The 6,998-nt window shown below is 32.2% G+C and overlaps 1 long non-coding RNA gene across 1 annotated transcript; it reads left to right on the plus strand.

Moving 5' to 3' along the window:
- The first annotated feature begins 930 nt into the window (after window positions 1–930).
- Window positions 931–3,706, plus strand: LOC129920161 (uncharacterized). The gene is made up of 5 exons (XR_008773197.1): window positions 931–976; window positions 1,382–1,672; window positions 1,726–1,969; window positions 2,026–2,890; window positions 3,629–3,706. It is a non-coding gene; the product is annotated as an uncharacterized LOC129920161 (long non-coding RNA).
- Window positions 3,707–6,998: the final 3,292 nt, after the last annotated feature.

Genomic DNA, 6,998 nt, shown 5'->3' on the forward strand with positions numbered 1-6,998 from the left:
CTGGTTAAAAAAAACGCCTCGGGGCTTAGCGAGAAAAATTGGCAGCACTGCATACTAAATGTTCCGAAATCAGCTGACACAAACAAATATAAAATTGTTATATTTTTCGCTTTTTTGGTTTCTTGTGTGTTTTTGAAGAAAAAAAGTTTAACTAACTATTAAATAAATATTTAAAATAATAATTGTCATTCCAAACATCAAATTTGATGTTTTTAAACAAATTCTAAACAATTTACGAACAAGTTAATTTGGTAGCACAGATTTAAATCTGTTGAAAAAGTAAAGCCCAGAGAATTCTCCGGGCTAAACAACTAAGCCCAAGGGGCTAAGGTGTTGTTGCATTTAACATGTAAAGTGCTTAGCCCCGACTGTGTTTTTTTTTGTCCAGTTAAGACCGGTGGTAATAAAAAACACACCTACTACAAGCTACTCATGCTCTTTTTCCCGAGTAGATACGATTTGTATTGAATTCGTTGAAAGTGCGTTCCATTGAAAATCGTTAGTAAACTACTAGTAGTACTTTGCTACCTCCCAATGGAACAGGGCTATTATTCATTCAAAAAAAATAATGTAATCATTCAATAAAAAAAATGAATTATTTAAATAAGAGGCCCAAGCCCCCCCTGGCTGTTGGCCTGAATGTGAATATATCTTTTGAACACATCTGTTGAAGTTTAACTTGAATACTGAATATCCCAAAAAAATATCACTGAAGGGCATTGACCTATTATATATGGACTGCTAGTTGATTCTCGTTTCCATACAAAATTTTTCAAAATGTGGTTCAATCATTGACCTATTATATATGGACTGCCAGGACCAGGTTCAAGCTATGGTGGCGCCCCTTGGTAGGGCAGCGGGAAATAGTATTCTGACATCTAGGTTTTGTGACTTTTGATTGTCAAAAAAAAAAAAAAAAAGAATTTAATTATTTGCAGAAATTGTCAAAGGAATTTTGTTTCCCAAAAATAAAAAGGTAACAAAACAAATTAAAAAAAAAAACATATTAATATTAGCCGTGTTTTATTGGTAACTCAGTACTTAGCTCAGTAAAATTTTACACGGGAAACAACAACAAATGATTGCTGAGGATAAACAAATGTTTTGTATTTGTTGGTTTACAGAGAAACTGTTTTTATAGACTTATACATTTTTGACCCTTCAACAATATAGGATTATAAAAAATAAATAAAAGTTATCGTTTTTTGTTGTTTGCAGCATAAAATGTTTACTTAGTAAAATACTGAGTACCAATAAAACACGGCTATTATCATTTCACTGTTTTATTTCAAGTTTTCTATACCTAAAATATATTATTTTTCTTCATCTTAAAGTTTATTAAGCAAATACTTTTTTTTATGCATCCCCGACGCAAAAATAGAACCAACACAATTCCTTGAAATTTATTTGGAATCCCAACCAAGAACACCAGGAAGCTGAAAAACTGCATTGAAGCGTACAAACCCTTACCAGAGCTGCTAACTGGTGCTGCAGACGATCTATCAGCGGCAATCGCTCTTATAAATAAATATTTTTTTCCAAATTGCCCAGTGATACATCGACCAAACTAACTCCATTATTGAGATGTGGAGAGACAAAGCGTTGCAACAAAGATATGTATCAATATACACTTCGTTTGCCTATAAATTCGTCGGTAAAATATGACATAGTGGTAAGTTCAATAGCACCGTTTTTATCCATTTGATTTAATTTTTTTCTTTAAAGGGATTACCAATGCCAACTGAAATCCTTGCAAGACTAACGGTAGCCCTTCAGGCATGTCGAGAGTTGCATAAATGCGTGTAGAACTGGACAACACCTTGCAACCTATTGGGAAAGAAGGATTTAAAGCATTCGAGTCTGATTGGGAGGAGTTGGAATTAGAAAAAATTGACGAGCAAGTTTTTACATATAACGCAGGATCATGGCCTGGTGTATAACCAAACGTCGCCAATATTATTACAAACGAGTAAGAAGACATATTCATTTACTTTGTTTTATTTAACGAAAAATTTCAATTCATAGATTGCATCAGAGTTTTCCAATTGTGGACCTACTGCTGGTGCTGTATCCTATTTGTACATTCCTGAAGCACAAAATACTCGCGGGCGAAAAATTTATCCGCTTCTTTGTAAAATATCGCATTACAATTCAAAATACTAATCAACCTCTGCTCGATGTTAATCTACGATCGCCAGACTTAATTTCCTTACCCCTCGATATGTAAACAGAAAAGAAAAAGCTTTACCAAGAAAGCTCGGAAGAAACCAAACGCGCAAAAAGAGAAAATCTAGAACAAAAACATATATTAGTCCCGGAACTTTCTACAGTTCATCCATTTCCTGCTTCTTTGTGGCGAACAGCTGTTCGTTTGCCATGCATTCTACATCGAGTCAATGGACTTTGACTGCCCGAAGTGCCAATGACTTAAATCTTCTCTATTGGAAACATAGCTGACAGTATTATTATTACTAGCCGACCCAGCCCTCGAAATTCGAGTGCCAATTTCTTTATTTTTTTTTTTATTTGCAACAATTTTGAACACAATAATACCAAAATAGTTTCTTTATTTTTTATAGTATTTGTTGTTGTTTTCTTACGATCAACTACACTTTTTACACAGGAATATATAATATACCTACTTTTTGATATATTTTAAGCCTGATTTAGATATTGTTGAACTACGTTTTAACTACGCTCAACTACGTAAAAAAAGTATCGAAAAAGAAAATGCAAAGTGTAATCTCCTTAAGGGCATTGTGTTTGCACCTTGCATTTCAATTCAATTCAACCTGTTTCATGTTCCATTCGTTCAAATTCCATCCGTCAATCATTCAACCTCCACCAACTTCACTCAAATTTGTCATTCACACCATTTTTTTTCATTTATGTCGAATTCCTTTCAATTGAAAAATCGAATTTTCGGCGATCTCGAAGCGAATTTTTTCTGAAAATCATGTTCCATAGAAAAAAAATTCGCCTCAAACGAAGCAGAATTCGAATTTTTTTTAATCCCTCTTTTTTGAGAGATTTACACGGATTTGCACACACACTTGGAACATTTGACATTTCTCAAACGTCAAGCTGAAAGTTTTCTTCGTATTGTTTGTTTATTTGAGAACACCAACTTCAAATAAAGAGTAAATTTTAATTGAATATCGTATTTTTATTGCGGAAAAATATGAAATAAATAAAAAAAAAACAATGTGCGATCAAAATATATTTTTTCCTGGCATAGTTCTTGTGAAAAAGTCAAATTACTGTGACTTTTCTTCTCGTAATTGTCGTCAGAAAATTTTTTCTCTGTAAAACCACAGCATACGGCCAAAATAATAACCTTCTACTTCATCTTCACTCAGATCTTAATAATAACTGCAATTTCCCTTTGATTCTGATTAAAATAAATCTATATTACCGAAGAAAATAAATAAAATTATTGATCAAAGGAATCTCTGGTTTTATATTGCAGAAATTGTTTTGGTTTCAGCTTGACGTTCGTGTAAAAATTGTTGTCAAATGACACACATACAATCGCAAAAAGAATTCGGTCTGTTTTCATGTTCCTTTTTAACACCAAAAATTCGATTTTTTGAGGCGATTCAAAAAATTGAAAGGAATTCGACATTAGCTTGTAGGAACATGAAAACAGACCGAGTTCTTTTTGCGATTGTGTATGTGTCCTTTGACAACAATTTTAACACGTACGTCAATCGTAAATCAAAACAACTTCTGCAAAATAAAACCAGAGATTCCTTTGATCAATAATTTTGTTTATTTTCTTCGGTAATATAAATTCAATTAAATCAAAATCAATAGGAAATTGCAGATATTATTAAGATCTGAGTGAAGATGAAGTAGAAAGTTAATTATTTTGGCCGTATGCTGTCGTTTTACAGAGACAAAATATCCTGAAGACAATCACGGGAAGAAAAGTCATAGTAATTTGACTTTTTCACAATAACTATGCCAGGAAAAAATATATTTTGATCGCAAATGGTTTTTTTTTTATTTATTTTATATTTTTCCGCAATAAAAAAACGATATTCAATTAGAATTTACTCTTTATTTGAAGTTGGTGTTCTCAAATTAATACAATAGGGGGGTTCACATTGACCAACTTACCGGACAGACCGATTGTCATTTGGCCTGATGGCTGAATTATATTTTTCGTTCACACTCATCAGACAATTTTCATCAAAACCCATTTTTCATCTTATTTTTAATGTATCTTTCACCTATTCTGCTCTCAAATTCAAGAGAATGGATTATCACTGTCTGCCGGACAGACATGTCGTTCAATTGACTAACATGTCCGTCCGACCACCAAAAAATCAAAATTTTTTGAAAACCATCCGGCAAACCGGACAGGTCGTCGGATGGGTGTTCACACTATCAAAACAGCATCAGATCATACCAAACGGCGGCTGGTCTGTCCGGTAAGTTAGTCAATGTGAACCCCCCTAATACAATACGAAGAAAACTTTCAGCTTGACGTTTGAGAAATGTCAAATCTTCCAGGAAAATTTTAATGAATGCGTTCAGACACTTAATAATGATTAAAGATATGTTCACATTTATTAAAGGTATGTTCAGGTGTAGATCTTCATAATATACAGTAGTAAAAAGGTAATCCGTGGTACTATGTGGTGAGAAGCGACATTTTTTAATCAAACAAATTAATTCTTAAGGCATTACCACGACAACTGCGTCGCACAACAACGATTTTTTTTATTTTTTTATGTTAAAACCATAACTACAATGACCTAAAAAGTGAAAAAGTGGGAAATTTACAAAATTAAATTTTTTTTTTTATTTCTTTCTAGCAATATTTGTTTTTTTTTTTAATTTTTGGAAAAAACTACCAAACATTTTTTTTGAAACCAAAAAATAAGCTTTTTGCATCATTATTTTTTATTTTGTCGTCGTAAAAACTGTCATAAAATGAGTTTGAATCTATCACTTTTTGACTTTTTGCAAAAAGTTGCCGTTGTAGTTATACTTTTAAAGCCTTGAGGCTTAACTACAATGACCTAAAAAGTGAAAAAGTGGGAAATTTACAAAAGTAAAAAAAATTTATTTCTTTTCAAGCTCCATTTGTTTTTGGAAAAAACTACAAAAATTGTTTTTCAAACCAAAAAATAAGCTTTCTGCATCATTATTTTTAATTTTTTGGTCGAAAAAACTATCACAAAATGAGTTTGAAAATGTTGACTTATTGACTTTTTGCATTAAGTGGCTTTTAACTACATTGGCTCAAAAAGTGAAAAAGTACAAAAGTGAAAATTTTCAAACGCATTTTTGTATGGTTTTTCGGGCTAGAAAATTAACAAAAAATGCGGAAACCATATTTTTTTTGTATAAAAACAATTTGTTAAAGGCATAACTACAATGGGCTAAAAAGTGAAAAAGTGGGAAATTTACAAAAGTAAAAAATTTTTATTTCTTTCTACCGCTATTTTTTTTTTTAGAAAAAAACTACAAAAATTGTTTTTTTAAACCAAAAAATAAGCTTTCTGCATCAATATTTTTAATTTTGTGATGGGAAAAACTGTCACAAAATGAGTTTGAAAATGTTCACTTTTTGACTTTTTGCAAAAAGTGGCCGTTGTAGTTATACCTTAACTCTTTTTTACAAAATTTTCAAATTCATTTTTTGACAGTTTTTCTTACCTTAAAATCAAAAATAATGATGCAAAAAGCTTATTTTTTGCTTTAATAAACAAAAACAAATAGCGCTAGAAAGAAATAAAAAAATTTAATTCTGCAAATTTCCCTTTTTTTTCACTTTTTAGGTTATTGTAGATAAGGAACAAAAAAGACGTTTTTGTTAGTTTTCCCTGAACCTCATAAGAAAAACGCTTTGCCATGCGGCGATAAAATATTAGTGCCTTTTATGCAAAAATGTAAACGTCTAAAAGTGAAAACTTGGTAAAATGGTAAAGGAACTGTCAAAGTCAGCTATTACATGAAGCCTCAAGAGGCTTGACTCTTTCTTCAAAATTTCTTTTGATAACACACCCACAAAAAAAAAAAAGTTCTGACCTGGGGTTGCGACTAAGTTTTTCATATAGTTTTTGGGTCGCTGAAACCGAATCTGGAGTCCGTTTTGCCCCATCACGTCAGGTTTTCGAGATAACCTAAAAAAATGTCACGAAAACAAAAAATTTTTTCACTGATCTGGATATGCGAATATGTAAATCATATAGTTTTTGGATCACTGAATCCAGATTCGAAGTCAATTTTGCCCTATCACGTCAGGTTTCTGAGATATCCTCAAAAAATGTCAAAACCAAAAAAACTAAATTTCTTATTTGGGGTTGCGTCTAAGTTTTCATATAGTTTTTGGGTTGCTTAAACCGAATTCGAACTCTATTTTTCCGTATCATGTCAGGTTTTTGAGATATCCTCAAAAAATGTCAGATAAGAACTTTTTTTTTGAGTTTAGACATTTTTGAGGATATTTCAAAAACCTGACGTGATACGCCAAAATAGACTTCGGATTCGGTTTCAGCGACCCAAAAACTATATGAAAAATTTAGTCGCAACCCCATGTAAAAACTTTTGTTTTTTTGGTTTTGACATTTTTTTGAGGATATCCCAGAAACCTGACGTGAAAGGGCGAAATTGACTTCGAATCTGGATTCAGTGATCCAAAAACTATATGATTAACATATTCGCACATCCATATCAGAGAAACAAATTTTTTGTTTTCGTGACATTTTATGAGGTTATCTCGAAAACCTGACGTGATGGAGCAAAACGGAATTCGGATTCGGTTTCAGCGACCCAAAAACTATATGAAAAATCTAGTCGCAATCCCAGGTCAGAACTTTTATATTTTTTTGTGTGGCTGCCCTACTAACAATTTTGCTTCTATAATGCTTTAAAGAAGCAAAGATTGCATCTGTAAAGCTTTATAGAACCAAAATTGTTTGTCGGGTGTGTAATCATTCTGTGAGGCGCGTACTATTACACGATGCCTCTTGAGTCAAGGACTC

This window comes from Episyrphus balteatus, chromosome 4 (assembly GCF_945859705.1).
Source record: "Episyrphus balteatus chromosome 4, idEpiBalt1.1, whole genome shotgun sequence".
Taxonomy (NCBI): domain Eukaryota; kingdom Metazoa; phylum Arthropoda; class Insecta; order Diptera; family Syrphidae; genus Episyrphus; species Episyrphus balteatus.